Below are 19,234 nucleotides of genomic sequence, written 5' to 3'. Positions count from 1 at the left end.
GTAATAATTCATTTCTTCTGCTTGTTTAATTTTATATTGCTTTCGTTTCTCTTGTCTCCTATGATTGGAAGTCTAGATTATTGATTTTATATCTTTTTTCTTTTCTAATATATGCATTCAACACTGTATCTCTAAGGACTGCTTTCACTGCATCCCACGAAATCTGATGAGTTGTATTTTTACTTTTATTCAGTTCAAAATACTTTTAAATTTCCCTTGAGATTTCTTTGATCAGCATGTTACTTATAAGTGTGTTTAATCTATAAATATTTTGTTATTTTGCAGCTATCTTTCAGTTATTAATTTCTAGTTTAATTCCATTGTGGTTTGAGAACATACTTTGTATGCTTTCTATTTTTTTAATTAGATGAGATGTGTTGTATGGCATATAATATGGTCCTTCTTGGTGAATGTTCTATGTGAGCTTGAGAAGAATGTGTATTTCTGTTGTCATTGGGTGGAGTATTTTATAAATTCAATTAGACCCAGTTGAGTGATGGTGCTGTTCAGTTCAACTAGATCCTTACTAGTTTTCTGCCTGCTGGTTCTGTCAATTGCTGATAGAGGCATGTTGAAGCCTTCTACTATCATAGTGGATTCCTCTATTTCTTCTTGCAGCTCTAACAGTTTTTGCCTCACATATTTTGCTGCTCTACTGTTAGGTGCATATACATTAAGGATTGCTGTGTCTTCTTGGAGAATGAATCCCTTTATCATTACATAATACTCTCTTTATCTCTCAATACTTTTTGTTTTTGTCAAGTCTGCTTTATCTGAAATTAATATAGCTACTCTAGTTTTCTTTTCATTTGTGTTAGCATGATGCAACTTTCTCCATCTCTTTATTTTTAATCTATCTATAATTGATTGTGCTACTTCATGTGTAGTGCTGGTACCTTGTAACAGAGTACAGTCATCCTTCAGTATTCATAAGGGATTGATTTCAGGACCTCTCGAGGACACCAAAATCTGTAGATGCTCAAGTTCTGATATAAAACGATGCGACATTTACATATAACCTATGCACATCCTCCTATATACCCCAAATTATCTCTAAATTACTAATAATACCTAATACAATATAAAAACCTATGTAAATAGTTGTTGAACTGTTTAGAGAATAACAAGAAAAAAGTCTGTATGTGTTCATACAGATGCAATTTTTTCCCAATATTTTCAATCTGTGATCAGCTGAATCCATGGATGTGAAACCCATAAATATGAAGGGCTGACTGTATTTCCAATTCCTTTTTTCTATCCCTTTTAACAATTATTCCTATCATTCCACTTATCCATAAGCTACCAAATTTATTGTATTTATTTTTATTCTGAACAAACTCTTATCCATTATATCAATTAATAATAAAAAATAAAAGATTATATTTTACCTTGATTTATTCCTTCTCTATTACTCCACCTTCCTTTGTATAAATCTGGGTTTCAGATCTATATCATTTCCTTTCTCTTTGAAGGATTTTTTTAAACATTCATTGCAAGGCAGGTCTACTAGTAACAAATTTCCTCAATTCTTATTTGTCTAAGAAAGTCATTATTTCCTCTTAAATTTGAAGGATTTTTATCAATACAGAAGTCTAAACTGGTGGTTTATACTTTCAATGTTTTAAATATTTTACTTCATGCTCTTTTTGCTTGCACGGTTTCTGAGAAGTCCAGTGTAATTTGTATCCTTGTTGCTATACAGGTAAGGTGTTTTTACCCCTGGCTTTCAAGATTTAATTCTTTGTCTGTTTTTCTGCAATGTGAATATGCTATGCCTAGGTGTAGATTCTTTGGTATTTATTCTGCTTTGTGTTCTCTGACCTTTTGGGACTTGTGTTTCCCATCTGTCATGATTTTTGAAAAATTATCAGCCATTATTACTTCAAATGTTTTTTCTTCTTTCACATTTTCTTCCGATCTGGTATTTCCATTACATGTATGCTACACCTTTTGTTATTATCCTGCCTTTCTTGAGTATTGTGTTTCATTTTTCCATCCTTTTTCTCTTTGTATTTCAGTTTAGGAGGTCTCTATTAACAAATCACCAAGGTCACTGATTCTTTCCTCAGCTATATCCAGTCAACTGGTGGGCCCATCAAAGCCATTCTTAACTTCTACTACAGTGTTTTTATTTCTATAATTTCCTTTTCATTCTTTCCTAGAGTTTCTGTTTCTCTGCTTAAATTACCCACCTATTCTTGCATGTTTTCCACTTTTCCCATTAGAGTCTTTGGCACATTAATATAGTTGTTTGAAATTCCTGAGTGAGCATTCCAAAATCTCTGCCAAATCTGAGTCTAGTTCTGATGCCAGCTTTATCTCTTCTGGCTGCATGTTTTCTTGCTTTTTAACTTTCCTTATAATTTTTTTTTAAAGGTGGAAATGACATATCCTGTAACAGGAACTGAGGTAAATAATTTTTCAGTACTGAAAGGTGACTTGCAGCTTATTTTCATATGGTTCAGTAAAATGTATAATGCATACAAATATATAATATGCGAATTTCTAATTAATTTCCATTCAATGGTGGTTTTACAGGTGTTTACTTTCCTGCATGCTTACAAATTTTCAAAGTAAAATTTGGAGAGCAAATATGAAAAGATTAGGATGCTAATAACTAAAACACACGCTTTTTGTTCTTTCAAAAATGTTATGATGAACATACAGAGATAAACACACATGACAATTGTATGTCACTCTATGAAGGCAAATAAACATTTCCTTTATTTAAAAGCAACATAATTTGGTATTCAATATTATCCCTTCAAAAAGGATTAGGAATTTCTTCCAAGATGTGAAAACGCTATCAAAAAGTAACATTAACTTAAAATTTTTGGTACTACTGAATTATGAGATAGTTTTTATTATGATATTTACTCATCATAATTTTTTCAAACCACTAAAATATTTTAAACATTTTGAAAGGAAGATAATTCTACATAAGGAAAAACTGTAAATCTAAAATCAAATTAATACTCCAGCAAAACTGACAGCTAATTTAATTCTGTAAAGCCATGTTTCTGACCAGTAATACATCAGAGATACACGGGCATGAAAATCTTCTAAAGTGCCTTGCTTGAGACAGTTTTTCCAAAAAAGAGTTAAAATTTTTTCTCAGTAAATAATGCATTTAGATGTTTTACAGAATATGGCACAATTTTCTGCACGTACTTTTGTTGCCTAGCATCACTGCGAAGCGGCAGAGCAACTTTGGCAGCACCAACTTCTTCATTTCTTAGTTACAGTGTTTACACCCAGCCTCAGGCTGCAGTCACCAGCTCAGAGAAAGACATGAGCAGACACAAGGAGACATTTGCTGGGATTCTCATATATTAAAAAAGTTTAATCTCTCTTCCTCATGAGCCATCAGAAGAAATCCATCATTTTCCCTGGATGGGGCAGTATGAAGAGTCTGGCAGAGAAGTGTTGCTAACTGGAGGGGAAAACATGACGCTGTCGGGGTCCACTAGGTAGAGCTAAGGATGAATTAAACCTGGGAGAGGCCTGCCCATCCTGAGAGATACAGATGAATTAGGCTCTTGGCGAAATTGTTTGAGCCATTAGGTTCGTCTTAGTCAGCATTACTTCTAAGATATTTATATCTACCTGAGCAGTTTGTTTATGTTTTTATTTGTTTGTTTTGGTCTATTGTCACCAAGGTAATCTAAACTGACATTATACTTTTTAAAAAGAAAGGAAAGGAAAGAAAGCAGAAAAAAAGAAACTTTCATTTTTCTTTTATCATTGCCTCCCCATCTTTTTTGTCTATGACTTCTTCCTAATAATGGCTTCAGCAACACGAAAACCCACCAAATCTGAAGCATTTTTATTTTTAACAATACTACCATGGGAAGCTGTCCCCTGTCCTTTTATCCACTATTCACGTAGGTTTACTAAAAATAGTGTATACTTACAATGTTACATTTTGCTCATTTGATAATTCCAACATTCAAGCTAGAATTCATAAGGGTCAAAGAAGTAGATATAAACTTATAAAATGGTAAATGAGAAATATATATAAAATTCTTACTCATAATTCAATACATTCAAAATGTATTATATATATTGTAACTGAAATAAATGATATATATGCAATAGTAGTTAAATAGGCAAAGTTTGTGCTGAAGTCATTTCAATTCTCACTATTTTTGGGGGCAAACTGAAGTTTCTCCTGTATCCTAAAACTGTGTTCTGCATTATTTCAGAGTGTAATAATTCACTAATTTCCAAAGATCTTAAACAGTAATAGAAAAAGACAATTAAAAATTTTTCGCCACTTCTATCAGTTCTTTTTTTCCGAAAAAAAAAATTGTCAGATAAGCCAATGACAGTAAAATTTTATCTATTAACATGTACAAACATTCCAAAAATATTTTCACTTGAGATTAGAGTGTGGTCTTCCAACAACAAATTTATGTTGGTTCTAGAACAATCAAAGCTAAGAAGTTAAATCATCATTTTTGATTCGACATTTATTCATTTTGGAAATAAGGTATTAGATTATTGCCAGTGAGCTCCAAGAATACAGTCATCAGCTGAGAAACATCCTCACAGAATCCAGAAAAATATATTTACATAACAGATATGTATGGAAAATAAATAATTTGATAAGAATTTTATGTTGATACGTATCAACCTATGTATTTACACTGATGATGTCATTTTGAGAGAGATTGTGCCAAACTGTAAAAATAAGGCTTAAGCTAAAATGATTTTTAAACTATAGAAAATGGATTATACATAATCTATAAGACTCCTTCTAAGGGCAAAGCTTCTGGAGTTTTGAACTAAAAAACACATTTTTAGAACATTCTTCTCAAATGATAATCTAAACTTTGCTTTAAAATCTCAAGGCTGTCAACCAAAAGCGTGTTAAGCTCAATATCATAGGACAGAAATGTGAGTTTTGACTCAGTTACGGAACTCTCGGGATATTAAGCTTATTCGTGTAGATAGAGAATTAATACATAAAATCATAAAACTAATCTGAAAGTTCAATGAGGCACTTATAGAAACATTTTGTAAGACAGTATACAAATGTAAGATATTAAAAATTACTATCAGTAAGGTGTTTGGCAAATAAACGATGATCAAGTAATGTGTAGAATAAGTGAATGTAGATTATCCTTTACTTACAATAGTTTCCCTTTATGACAGTGCAATAGCCATATGCAGTCAGTATGCTTTAGACTTACAATGGGATTTCATCCAGATAAACCCATCGTAAATTGAAAACAGCGTAGATCAAAAATGCACTTTCTACTTACAACATTTTAAATTTATAATGGGTTTATCAGGACATAACCCCATCATAAGTTAAGCAGCACTTTTATGTAAATTAATAAAAGTAATCAATGCATAAACGATTGCATGAAAATAAATTTTGGAATTCTACTTCTGTTATGTACCAGAAGAATTGAAAGCAGCTACTCAAACAGATACATGCAAAGCAATATTCATAGCAGCATAATTCATAATAGCCAAAACACAGAAATAACATTGAACAGATATGCCACACTTAAGCAAAATATAGTATATCTGTACAATGGAATATTATTTGGCCTTAAAAAGAAATAAAATTCTGATACATGTTGCAACATGGATGAATCTTAAGAACATTACCCTGAATGAAATAAACCAAAACGAAGGTGAAAATACTGAATTATTCATGAAGTATCTAGAATAGAAAAATTCATGTAGACTGAAAGTAGAATAGGTGCTATGAGGGGCTGAGAGTGGGAGGAATAGAGGATTATTTAATAAGTATAGTTTTTGTTTGGGATGATGAAAAAATTCTAGAAATGGATAGTGGTGATGGTTGCACAATATGGTGAATGTGCTTAATGATACTAAACATTAAGTACTAAGCAGTACTTAATGATATTAAAATGATTAAAATGGCACATTTTATGTAATATATGTCTTACCATATTTTAAGGAATAAAATTTTATCACATATTGGAGAGCTGTGATTATTAGCTAGTTCTCTTTGTTTAAAAACACAGACACACACACATAAAGTAAAAATGCTCAAAAGTGCCTTTCTCATATTTATCCCACTAAATACAACTAGAAATCTTGGACGCTACATATAAGACAAACATAAAAAGCCTCTGAAAGGTAGAAAGCAAATCTCACAGGAACTTCGGGGCCCTAGATATGACACAATGGTACTTTTCTAGGTTTTCTTTTTGCTCATTTATTTCAAACTTAGAGATGAACAAGCAAAAGCCTAGAAAATATCAATGAGTACAGATGACAAAAAGTCCAAACAAATAAGGGAAGAAATAAGTCTAGCAAGACAGAAAACTTTTAGAAAATAGTAACTTTATTCTAGCCAAACACTACAGAAGAAACTATGGTTGCACTCTCACTCATGCCATTAAAAGTCAACTGAGGATCCTAGATCCTCATGCTTGTGAGGCTATATTGAGGCACCCAACACCCCCATAGCTGTGTTGTCAGAGAACGTAAAGTAAGGAGCTGGAATTTTCATTCCCAAATGGTGATAATAATGAAAACCGCTCTGGTATCAGTACAGACCACATAGAAAGCCTTGACCTCCACCCAAACCAGCAATAAAGAGCTGTCCTTTCTGCTCCCCACTGGAATGGTGTCAGAGGAGAACCAGTGGATAGTCAGTATTTTAACTAAGATGAAGCAGTGATGATGCCACCCCCACTACATGGTATCAGTGCAGTTCATATGGGGAGTAATAATAAAGCATTTATACACCTCTTGGCAAAGAAAGTAACAGTGGAAAGCCGGCACTCCAAACTCCAACTAGAATTAACAAGGAATCCCACCACCATGTGGGAATCAATGGAAGCCACATGGGAAACCTGGACTCCTACCTGCACCTGACAATAACGAAGCAGCATTCCTTCCTTTAACAGCAATATAGGAGGAAGTCAGCTAAAACAGAAAATTCAAATACGATCCAGGATCTCCTCTCCCCCCCAAAAAATAATGTCAAAGTCTTTACCCCTAGTACCTCAGAATGTGACTGTATTTGAAGATAAGACCTTTAAAGAAGAAATTAAGGTAAAACAAGGTCATATAGATGGGCCCTAATTTTATAAAATTAGCATCCTTAGTATTTCGAAGAAAATGAGATTAGGACACAGACACAGAGTAAAGACTATGTAAAGACAAAGAGAGAAGACAGTCATTCTGTCAGCCAAGGAAAGGGGCTTTAGAAGAGACCAAAATGACATTTCTATTGTAAGCCACCCAGCCTGTGGGACTTTCTTACGGTAGTCCTAGCAAAATAATACAGATGACAACAGCAAGATGACAGAGACGTTAGTATTATGTAATAGAGATTTTTAAAGAACATCATAAAAATGCCTCAGGAAGCAATCACAAACAAGCTGGAAATAATTTTTTAAAACCAGCCTTAAAAAACAAATATGAAATATAAAAAACACCCAAACAGAAACTTTAGAACTGAAAAATACTTATCTACTGAAGTAAAAAAAACTCGATGGGTCAGTGGCAGGATGGAGAGGACAACAGAAAAAGAAGTGAACTTGATGAAGAGCAGTAGATATTACTCAATCTGAACAACAGAGAGAAGAACATAGACATTAAAATATAAACTGAGTCTCAGGGACTTGTGGGATGATAACAAAATATCTGGGTTTTTTTTCAACACAGTCCTAGGAAGAGAGGAGAAAAAAAGGATGAGGCTAAAAAGTCTTTAAAGAAATAATGACTGAAAGCTTCCAATTTTGGCAAAAGAAATAAATCTACAGATTCAAGTTGCTGAGTGAGCCCTAAACAGGGTAAACCCAAAGAAATCTAAATCAAGATACTTCATATTCAAATATCAGAAAACTAAAGAAAAAGAAAATCTTGAAACAGTGACAGGAAAGAGAGCTGGAAGAATCGTAGGTGTGACAGTAGATTTCTCATTAGAAACGACAGATGCAAAAGGATTTGGTACATTTTTCCAGTGGTGAAAGGAAAGATTTGTCAACCCAGAATCCTATATCTAGCTAAAGTACTCTTCAGGAATAAAGGGTAAACCAAGACATTCTCAGATGAGGGGAAATTAAGAGCATTTGTCAACAGCAGAGCTATTTTGAAGGAATGGTTAAATGAAATTTTCTAAGAGGAAAGAAAATAATACAAGAAGGAAATATGAGGCATCAAGAAGAAAGAATAATAGAAAAAGTAAAAATCATGGATAAATACATTTTACCTTTTCTCTTCGGCATCCTAAATTATGGTTGATAACTGAATAAAAAATAATAGCATTTTCGGAAGTAATTCTCAATGTATGTAGAGAAAATAGTTAAGACAATTATCTTATAAATCAGGGAGGGTAAAGGGACTTAAGAGAAGGAAAGATTTTTATACTTAAATAGAATGATACTTGAAGAGAACGTGATAAATTATGTATATGTATTTAATACCTGAGCACCCACTACAAAAGCTTCACAAAGACATAAGATCACTAACAGATAAATCAAAGAAAACTCTAAAAAATGTACAAGTAACCAACAGGAAGGTAGAAAAAAGAGAAAGCACGGAAAAGAGAGAAAATAAACAGAAAAAAAATTCAAATTTGAAACTTAAACCCAATATATCAATAACTATATTAAATAAAAATAGTCTAAACACACTGATTAAAAGACAAAGGTTGTCCCTGAATCCCAGCACTTTGGGAAGCCAAGGTGAGTGGATCACTTGAGGTCAGGAGTTCTAGATCAGCTTGGCCAACATGGTGAAACCCCATCTCTATTAAAAATACAAAAATTAGCCAGGTGGGGTGGTGCACGTCCGTAGTCCCAACTACTCAGGAGGCTGGGGCAGGAGAATTGGTCGAACCTGGAAGGTGGAGGTTGCAGTGAGCAGAGATCACACCACTGCACTCCAGTCTGGGCGACAGAGTGACTCCTTCTCAATAAGAAAAAGACAAAGATTGGCCAAACAGATTTTAAAATTTGACTAGCCATATGCTGTCTATAAGAAAATGAGTTCAAGTAAAATGATATGAAAGTAAAAGTATGAAAAAAGTTAGGTCATGCAAATATCAATCAAAAGAAAACAGGAATGGTTCTATTAATATCAGATAAAGTAGGCTTCCAAACAAAGACAATGACTAAAGATAGGGAAGAACATTTTATAATTATTTTAAAAAGGTCAGTCCACCAAGAAGACATAGAAATCTTAAATGTATGCACCAAGAAACAGAGCTAGAAAACATGCGAAGCAAAAAATAGAACTGATGAGAGAAACAGATAAATGCATATAGTTAAAGATTTTAATACCCTTTTTTCAACAATTGATGGAAGACCTAAACAGAAAATCACCCAGAAAATAGAAGAACTCAATAACATCATAAAACAACACAGTCTAACCCACATTTTTAGAACACTGCTCCAAAAAAAAACACTCAATTCACATCCGTTTTGAGTTCCCTGAGAATACATATCAAGATAGATCATGTCCTGAGCTATAAAAGAATACTCAACAATTTAAAATATTGAAATCATACAGAGTATATTTCCTGAACACACACAAAAAAATAGCAAAAAGTTAATAGGAGAATTCTAAACACTTGGAAACCAAACAACTTACTTACAAATAATCCATGAGTCAGAAAATCTGAAAAGAGCTAAAAAAAAAAAATCTGACTGAATCAAAGTGAAAATACAACATCAAAAATTAATGAGATATAGATAAGGTAGTATAGAAAGGAAAATCTATCATATGACATGCTTACATTATAAAAGAGCAAAAGTTTTGAGTTAATAATCAAAACAATCACTTCAGAAACATAGAATACAAGAGCAAAATGAACTCAAAGCAAGAAGAAAATAATAAAAATAAGCAAAACTTAATGAAATTCTGAACAGATAAACAACAGAAAATCAGAGAACTAAAAAAAAGCCAATTATTATTATTATTATTTTTTGGGACGGAGTCTTGCTCTGTCGCCCAGGCTGGAGTGCAGTGGCGCAATCTCGGCTCACTGCAAGCCCTGCCTCCCGGGTTCACGCCATTCTCCTGCCTCAGCCTCTCCGAGTAGCTGGGACTACAGGCGCCCGCCACCACGCCCGGCTAATTTTTTTGTATTTTTAGTAGAGACGGGGTTTCACCGTGGTCTCGATCTCCTGACCTCGTGATCGGCCCGCCTCGGCCTCCCAAAGTGCTGGTATTACAAGCGGGAGCCACCGCGCCCGGCCAAAAGCCAATTATTTTATAAGATTAATAAAATTGTAAAACCTCTAGCAAGACTGACAAAGAACAAAAGAGAGAAAACACAAATATCAATATGAGAAAATCACTACAAATCCTGCAGACATCAAAAGGATACTAACAGAACACAACAAACAACTCTACACATATATATTTGACAAATTAGAAAAAATTGACAACTCCCTCAAAAAGCAGAAACTATCAGTTTACTCAATGTGAAAGAGATAATGTGAATAGTGCTATAACTATTTAAAAAATTGAATTCAGAACTTAAACATTCTTGAAAAAGAAATCTCCAGGCCCATGTAGTGTCATTGAGGAACTTTATCTAATGACAAATTTAATACCAAATCTACACAATCACTTCCAGAAAAATAACAGAGAAGGAATACTTCTCAATTCACTTTACAAAGTTAGTATTAACATGATACCAAAACCTAAGAGATAGTAAGAAAAAAGGAAACAACATACCAATAACCCTCATGAATATGGATACACAAATTGTCAAGAAAATATTAGCAAATATATTTCAGCAATATATTTAAGAATTATACTCCATAATATAGGGAAGTGTATTTCAGGAATACAAAAGTAGTTCAATATTCAAAAATTAATGAATAAAATCCACTCTCTACATATTTATGTGTGTATATATGCATTTATATATGTATGTATTTGTGTATATATGTATACAGAGAGGGTGGATTTTATTCATTAATTTGAAAAGATCAATATAATTGAAAAACCTCTGGCAAGACTGATAAAGAACAAAAGAGAGAAAACACAAGTACCAATATGAAAAAATCACTACAAATATGTATTTTATATATATATATAAAACATATATATATATATATATATATATATATATATATATATATAAAATCAGGCTAAAAAAGAAGTTATATAGTCACAGCAATAAATAAGGAAAAAACCTTTGACTAAATTCTATGCTCATTCATTATCAAAGCTCCAGAAAAATAGAACTATAGGGAAGTTTCCTTAACTTGGTAAAGAGTTTGACAAAAAACCTACAGGTAATCTTATCAACAATGGTTTAAGACTGAATCCCTCCATCTAAGGTCAGGAGCAAGGCAGGAATGTCTGCTCTTACCACTCCATTGGAAGATCTAGGCAATGAAAACAGATTGGGAAAAATAACATACAAATAAGAAAGAAAGAAAAAGTAACAAAGAAAGAAAGAAGAAGGAAAGAAAGAAAGAGAGAGCGGAAGGAAGGAAGGAGGGAGGGAAGGAAGGAAGGAAGGAAGGAAGGAAGGAAGGAAGGAAGGGAAAAGAGAGAAAGAAAGAAAGAGAGAGAGAGAGAGAAAGAAAGAAAGAAAGAAGAAAGAAAGAAAGAAAGAAAGAAAGAAAGAAAGAAAGAAAGAAGAAAGAAAGAAAGAAAGAAAAATATATTCCTGTTAACAGACAATATGCTTATGTATGTAAAACATTTCAAAGAATCTACCCCCCAAAATTATCTTAGAATTTAAAAAGTGTGGCCGGGCGCGGTGGCTCACGCTTGTAATCCCAGCACTTTGGGAGGCCGAGGCGGGCGGATCACGAGGTTAGGAGATCGAGACCACGGTGTAACCCCGTCTCTACTAAAAATACAAAAAAAATAGCCGGGCGTGATGGCCGGCGCCTGTAGTTCCAGCTACTCGGAGAGGCTGAGGCAGGAGAATGGCGTGAACCCGGGAGGCGGAGCTTGCAGTGAGCCGAGATTGCGCCACTGCACTCCAGCCTGGGAGACTGAGCAAGACTCCGTCTCAAAAAAAAAAAAAAAAAAAAAAAGAATTTAAAAAATGAGATCAGTAAGGTCACAGTATACAAGGGAATATGAAAATCAATTGCAATACTAGCTTCTGGCAATGAAAATGTGAACACTGAAATTATACTAAAAAACAATACTCTTTGCAGTCACTCGAAAACAAAATACCTAGGTATGAACCCACGAAAAGCTTTAGATGATGTTTATTTTAAAACTATAATATAAAACACTGATTTTAAAAAATTAAACAGATCTAAATAAATGGAGACTTACCTTGTTCATGAATTTAAAGTTTCAGAGAGTAAATATGTCATTTAGCCCCAAACTGCCATACAAATTTAAAACAATCTATAAAAATTCAAGCAAGACTTTTGTACATTTCGACAAAATTATTTTATGTTTTAATGGAAAGGCAAAGAATCTAGACTAACTAAAAATTTTGAAAAATAAAATAAAATGGAAGGAAACTGTCTACCTGGCTTCAGGATGTATTATTTAGCTATAGTAATCAAGATTATTTGGCAAAGGGGTAAGCATATAGGTAAATGTAATAAAATAGAGAGCCTAGAAATAGACCCGCAAAATATAGCCAACTTATTTTTGACAAAGGTGCAGAAGCAATTCAGTGGAGGAAAGAAAGCACCTTAACAACAGGTGCAACTGAACATTCATGGCAAAAACATGAGCCTTGATCTAAGCCTCACACCTTTTACAAAAACTAACTCTAAGTGGGTTGCAGAATTAAATGTAAATATGTAAACTATAAATCTTTTAAGAAAAAAAGTCAGGAGAAAATCTTCTGGATGGATAGGCAGGAAAAGAACTGTGAGACTTGACACCAAAGGTGTAATCCATAGAAAAGAACTTTGATAAATTGAACCTCATCAAAATGAAAACACCTGCACTTCAAAAGACCCTGTTAAGAAGATTAAAAGTAAGTTACAGACTGGAAAAAAATATTTGAAAAGTACATATCTGATAAAGGACTAATCTCTAGAATATAAAAACTCTCAAAACTTAACAGTACAAAACCCCACAATCTCATTAGAAGTTAAGCAAAAGACATGAGCAGACATGAATAGAAGATAAACAGATGGTAAATGTTCATGACAGATGTTCAACATCATTGGCCATCAGAGAAGTATAAACTAGAACTGCAGTGAGATATTCCTATACACATATCTGAACGGCTAAAATTAAAAATAGTGACAATGCAAAATGTTGGCAGGGGTACAGAGAAAGTGGATCACATATGAGTGAGAATATAAAATGGTACAGCTTCTCTGGAAAACAATGTATCAATGTCTTTAAAACCAAACATCCAATTACCATGTGACCCAGCAATCACACTCCAGGATGTTTATTCTAAAGAATAAAAAAACTAAATTCACCTAAAAATATTGTGTAAATTTTTATTTATGTGTGAAGCAACGTTAATCACCACCCTAAAGATTTTAATTCTTAATAGCCAGAAACTGGAAATAACTCAGATGTCTTTCAATAGGTGAATGGTTGAACAAACTGGTATATAGATACCATAGAATACTACTCAGCAATAAAAAGTAATAAACTATTGGTATTACACAAAAACCAGGATGACTCTCCAGAGAATGATGCTGAGTGAAAAAAGGCAATCATAAAAGGCTATATATTTTATGTTTCCATTTAAATAACATTATTTAAATAAAACTGTGGAAATGGAGCATTGACTGGTAGTTGCCAGGATTTGAAGAAGGGGTGGGCAGAGGGAAGTGAATGTGGCTATAAAAGAGCAACATGAGGGACCTTGGGTGATAGAAGTGTTCTTTATCTTGACTGTATCAATGCCAGTATTCTGGTCATACATCGCATTATATTTTTGCTATATTTATCATCAGTAGAAACTGGATAAAGAATAGATGTTATCTCTCTGCATATTATTTCTTACAGTTGCATGTGAATTTATAATTATCTCAGAATAAAACATTTTATTTTAAAAATGTCTGTTGAATGAATGGAGATTGAAATGAATGAATAAGTTAACTGAAATCATTTTCCCTGTAACTGTATCTAAGTCCAACTTCCATTCTCTGGAACTACTAAGATTAATTTAATCCATTTTATCATACAAAACTAATTTGTTCCACACATCTGTTCATTAGACTTTTGAATATCATGTTCCACCAAAGTCATCCATTCTACAGATTAAAAATACAGTTGATGTTAATAATTTATTGAACATGTGTAAGTACCAGAGACTGCATACCATTGCCTGGAAGACAAAAGTAGCTAAAAAATTCCTTGATACCAAGTAGCTTATCACTTTGTAGAATAGAAGGATACAACAGCTATATGACAAACTCAAATATTGAAATCAGAGGGAGAGAAAAAGAAATAACATCTCACATGTGGGAAATACCTCTGGTTGGGGAAATCTAGAAAAGTTATATAAAAGATGTGAGCTGCTGGCTGTTCATGAAATAGATGCATAATACAAGGCAAACTCCAAAGACTTTTTTTGCATAATTAGCAAATATACAATGCAAAACAGTGCTGAGTCTATTTCTCCCTCTCTTTTCGCAAACTTGAAAAGGATTCTCTCACTATGGACCTTACCCTAGTGAGTAGGCAACAGGCAGAAAGGTGGCTGATTAGGAGAACTGGTCTTGAGTAGCCTGAAATCAAAGAAAAATCGGGAAAGAGGAAGGAGCGAGAAAAATGTTTGTAGGAAAAGAAATCTTGTAGCCTTGGATCATTCTGGTTAGGGTAACAGTATGACTGATCCCAATCATCTATAAGGTTGACCTTGTATTACCAAACAGCTTCATAAAGGCATATGCTTGGGAGGCCAAGGCGGGCAGATTGCCTGAGCTCAGGAGTTCGAGACCAGCGTGGACAACATGGCAAAACCCTATCTCTACTAAAAATACAAAAAAATTAGCTGGGCATGGTGGCATGTATCTGTAATCCCAGCTACTCAAGAGGCTAAGGCACAAGAATTGCTTGAACCTGGGAGGCGGAAGTTGCAGTGCAGTGAGCTGAGATCGCACCACTGCACTCCAGCCTAGATGACACAGTGAGACCCTGTCTCTAAATAAATAAATAAATAAATAAATTTAAAATATTAAAAATAAAATTAGAAAATAAAGCATATGCACCAGAAAAAGAAATGAAATAAGTTATCTTCGTGAGAAATTCATGAAAGCATAAAATCAGGCATCAAAGGCTTTGAGTCAAATTGAAACACCCGTGTTCATCGGGGATACTGGCTTGCAATTTTCTTTTCTTGTAGCATCCTTGCCTGGCTTTGATTTCAGAGCAATTCTGGTCTCATAAAAGCAGTTTGGAAGTATTCCTTAATATTAAATCTTTCGAAAGATTTTCAGGAGGATTGGCATTAGTCCTTGAAATGTTTGGTAGAATTCAGCAGTGAAGCCATGAGGTCCTCAGCTTTTTTTGATGGGAGATGTTTCATGACTGATGCAATCTGCTTACTCATATGCCTGTTCAGATTTTCTATTTCTCCCTCATCAATCTTTTTTTACCTGTCACAGAAAAATTTAATTACATGGAACACATGGGAATATACTAGGATTTTTTTAAAGCAGATTACAAAATGATACAATTTTTTAAATTTATGTGTATATATAAAACATATACTTTTAAGTTTCCTATGGAGCTATGGACTGAACTGTATCACCCCAAAATTCATATGTTGAAGTTCTAACCTCAAATGTGACTATATTTGGAGATAGGACTTTTATAAAATAGAGTTAATGAGGTCATGGGTTGGGATCCTAATCCTACGGGATTATTACAAAGCACGTGTACTGAGGAAAGAGGGTGGCTGTCGCAAGGAAGAAAGCATTCACTAGAACTTGACTATGCTAGCACTCTGATATCAGGCTTCCAGACTCCAGAACTGGGAGAAAATCAGGGTTTGTTGGTTGAGCCATCTAGTCTATGGTATTTTGTTATGGTATTTTGTTATGGTATCCTGAGCCGATCAAGATATACAGTAAATGTATGTTATTTTCATGACTAGAAAAAGATCTTTTCAGCAACAACAACAACTTTGAAATGCTCTGACAGGTAAACTTTATTTAAAAAGTGTTGCACACAAAAACACTTGTCTATATTCAGGGTCATAGAGTTCTTTTGAAGGACAATGTTATGATACTTTATAAGAAATCCTACATTACCTTATCTGATGCTTAGTAACACTGATATTTATCACTTATTACTCTCTCTTACTCTTGATTTTACGATTTGAGCAGATAGAATGTAAAATGATGTTTTTTTAATGACTTCAATTATGATAAAATTATATGCTTTAAATTCCTCAAAAGTAAGACGATACAGTTATCCTATGTTAAAGCAGTGTTTTGAAATTAGTCTTACGTAACTAGAATGACCACATGCTTGATTTGCTTGGGACAGCCTTGATTTATACTCTATACTGGCATAATTGTTAGCAGTGCCTGCTTTCACTCTCAAAAAAATCCTGGTAAATGATGGCTAATCTACATATAATCGATTGCAGAATAGGATAGTTACATTTAAGGAATTTTATAAATGTAGTGTTTAATCTGGGGAAGGAAATACTATCTATCACTAAAATCTGAAAAATATGATTGTCACAGTATATAATATTCAATTATTTAACTATTTTTCTCACAGGGAACCAAAGTAAATTTTGTGAGTGAATTGAAAAGTACTAAGAACAAGGTGCCAAAATATTTTTTAGGTGATTGTGTTAGTCCATTCACATCGCTATAAAGGAATATCTGAGGCTGGGTAATTTATAAAGAAAAGAGTTTTATTTTGGCTCCCAGTTCAGCAGGTTGTATGAGGAACATGGTGCCAGCATCTGCTTGGCTTCTGGTGAGGGCTACAGGAAGCTGACCATTGTGGTGGAAGGCAAAGGAGGACCCAGTATCACACATGGAGAAAGGAAGCAAAGCTTCCTTATCAATCTTGAAAGGTTGCATGTTTCTAGAAATCTCTTTCTTCTAGGTTATCAAATTTTGGGGTGTATAGTTGTTCATAGCAGTCTCATTATTTTTTGTATTTCTGTGTTATTAGTTGTAATGTCTCCTCTTCCCTCCTCAAACTTCCTCAATCTCATTCTGGACATTTTGACTCCAAATGCATAGGACATGGTAACTTACTATTAAAATATTAAGATAGAAAATAAATGAATAATGTTCCTCTACTATATCAGTTCATAGATTTTATGAGGACAGAGCCAAATCTTTTTTGCTCACCACGACATAACTAGAGCCTAGTATAGTACTTGGCATGGTAGGTGTTTATTACATTATTGTTGGATGGATGAATAGATAAATAAATGGATAGATGGATATTAGATAGATTGTTGGATGGATGGACAGATGGATGAACACATGGATGAAAACTAAAATTTCTTAATCAAAAATGCTGACAAAGTATTTATATGTCAAGATTATAAAGTAATGCTACCTAATTTTCACAAAGAGAAAATAGTTGCCAGTACAGAGAGAAAAGATAGACTTATAGGAAGGCCGGATGAGTGGCCCAAAGAGGACCTTCCAGAGGTTCCTCAACTTGGCCTACAAAATGAATTTAGTCAGAGCATCTAAATATATTTTATTCTTTTGGAAACTAATTTTCCCTATCCAAAGTCATAAAAAATCAATAAATCAATTAATTAATAAGATATGTTACTTCCTTGAAGATTGGGCTATTTTTGTCAGGTAGTCAGCATATTCTTTCCTTGATGGCAAATCTGTATGAGATTCAGATGACAATCAGGATGCTTGATGAAAATAGATTCAGAGCTAGATGATGCTAATGCTTGTTCTCATTGAGTTATGATCATTTGATGCAGCTATTTCTCTAAATGGGTAAACCTGCTGAGTGACCAGTCCACCCCACTCTGTAAGACAGGGAATACTTTCCCAAGCAGGGTAGGAGAGGTGTCACTGCTCTTCAGTCCCACCCCAGACTTCCTGCTCTGCTTCTGTTCCTACAGTTTTTCTTAGAAGGCCCTGGTATTTTCATATTTGTGTCCTTGGTAAAATTAATTGCTATGTTCATCTATCCCATATACAAAACCTTACAGGTTTGTTGCACAGATTACTGACAATGTACATCTCTAATAACATAGTAGGTAAAAATAAGTGATCTGTTATGTGATCATCAGAGTCATGGAGCAGGACGTATTTTCAGGAAGACACAATATCCCAGCATAATACAGTTGCGAAGAGAGTATGTGAAGGTGGCAATTCAGAAGGATATCAAATGCCACATACCAGGAACCTTAGAACTCAGAGTTTGAGGAGGTGATTGTCATGAAGGCTGAAGATATAAATAAAGTTGAATCTTATATGTTCTGTTAATGAGATTTTACTTCATCCCAAAAGCAATGGGAGCCATTGAAGAACTCTAAGAAGAGTGGGCTAATCAAGTCTTTTTTTTAGAGAAGATGACTAGTCGCCCTTCAGAGATTTAGAAAGGGAAAGATTTGGACAAAGAAATAAAGTTTTGTACAGGCAAGGGTGATGGATATGGAGGATAGAAGGTAAGGCAGCACAATGCAGGTAGATAGGAGGGGAATAGAGCAATGTTAACCTAGAACCTTTAGGACTTAACAACTAACTAGACAGAGCAGGAGAGAAAATGGGAGAAGGCCAATATGATGCACAGATATTTAGTTTGGATGACTGTATGAGTCTGTCATCATTTCATAAAATAAGAAGCCCATTTGAAGGAGAAAGTAAGGGTGGGTTTGAAGGGAGAAAGATAATGAGTTAAATTTAAGTCACATTGAGTTTGAAGCTCCTGTGGGACATATCAGTGGAAATATGGAGTTAGAAATTGCATGTGTATGGATTGAGAAACATAAAAGCAATCCAGGCTAGAAATAAAGATCTGGGAGCCAGGAGCATCTACATAATGACTGATACCATGGAAGCAGATGTGTTCCACCACAGGGAGGTGTAAAGTGGGAAAAGAGAACAGCACATGGGCAAGAACTCAGGGTGAAGGAGTCCGAGCAGGCAGGTCAGCAAATGGCACACCAGGAACATGCAATGTCACTAACACCAAGGAGATTAGAGGGTGAGCAGTCAATACAGGAGACCATGAAGCCTCATGAAGCATAATTAAACACAGAATGGTTCCATATGTTTAACAACATGAGTGGCCTTATCAAAAAACCTTTAGTAGAGTGGTAGGAATGGAGGCTGGTTTGGAGTGAGTAGAAGTAAGTAAGAGCTAACTACACGGAGACAGA

General features: G+C 34.2%; 1 protein-coding gene across 9 annotated transcripts in view; it reads right to left on the bottom strand.

Annotated features, from left to right (window-relative positions):
* PXDNL (peroxidasin like) overlaps positions 1 to 19,234 on the bottom strand; it is a 479,632-nt gene that overhangs the window by 241,807 nt on the left and 218,591 nt on the right. The window contains exon 1 of one of the 9 annotated variants that reach the window (XM_055286437.2): positions 14,575 to 14,592. The exons of the other annotated variants lie outside the window; for them this stretch is intronic. The gene's annotated coding sequence lies outside the window, so the exon portion shown is untranslated. Of the gene's footprint in view, positions 1 to 14,574; positions 14,593 to 19,234 lie in introns of those variants that run through there. 9 annotated transcript variants of the gene reach the window in all.

Source organism: Symphalangus syndactylus, chromosome 7, assembly GCF_028878055.3.
Source record: "Symphalangus syndactylus isolate Jambi chromosome 7, NHGRI_mSymSyn1-v2.1_pri, whole genome shotgun sequence".
NCBI lineage: Eukaryota > Metazoa > Chordata > Mammalia > Primates > Hylobatidae > Symphalangus > Symphalangus syndactylus.
Note: the sequence above shows the minus strand (reverse complement) of the source record. Positions and strands in the feature narration are given on the sequence as shown.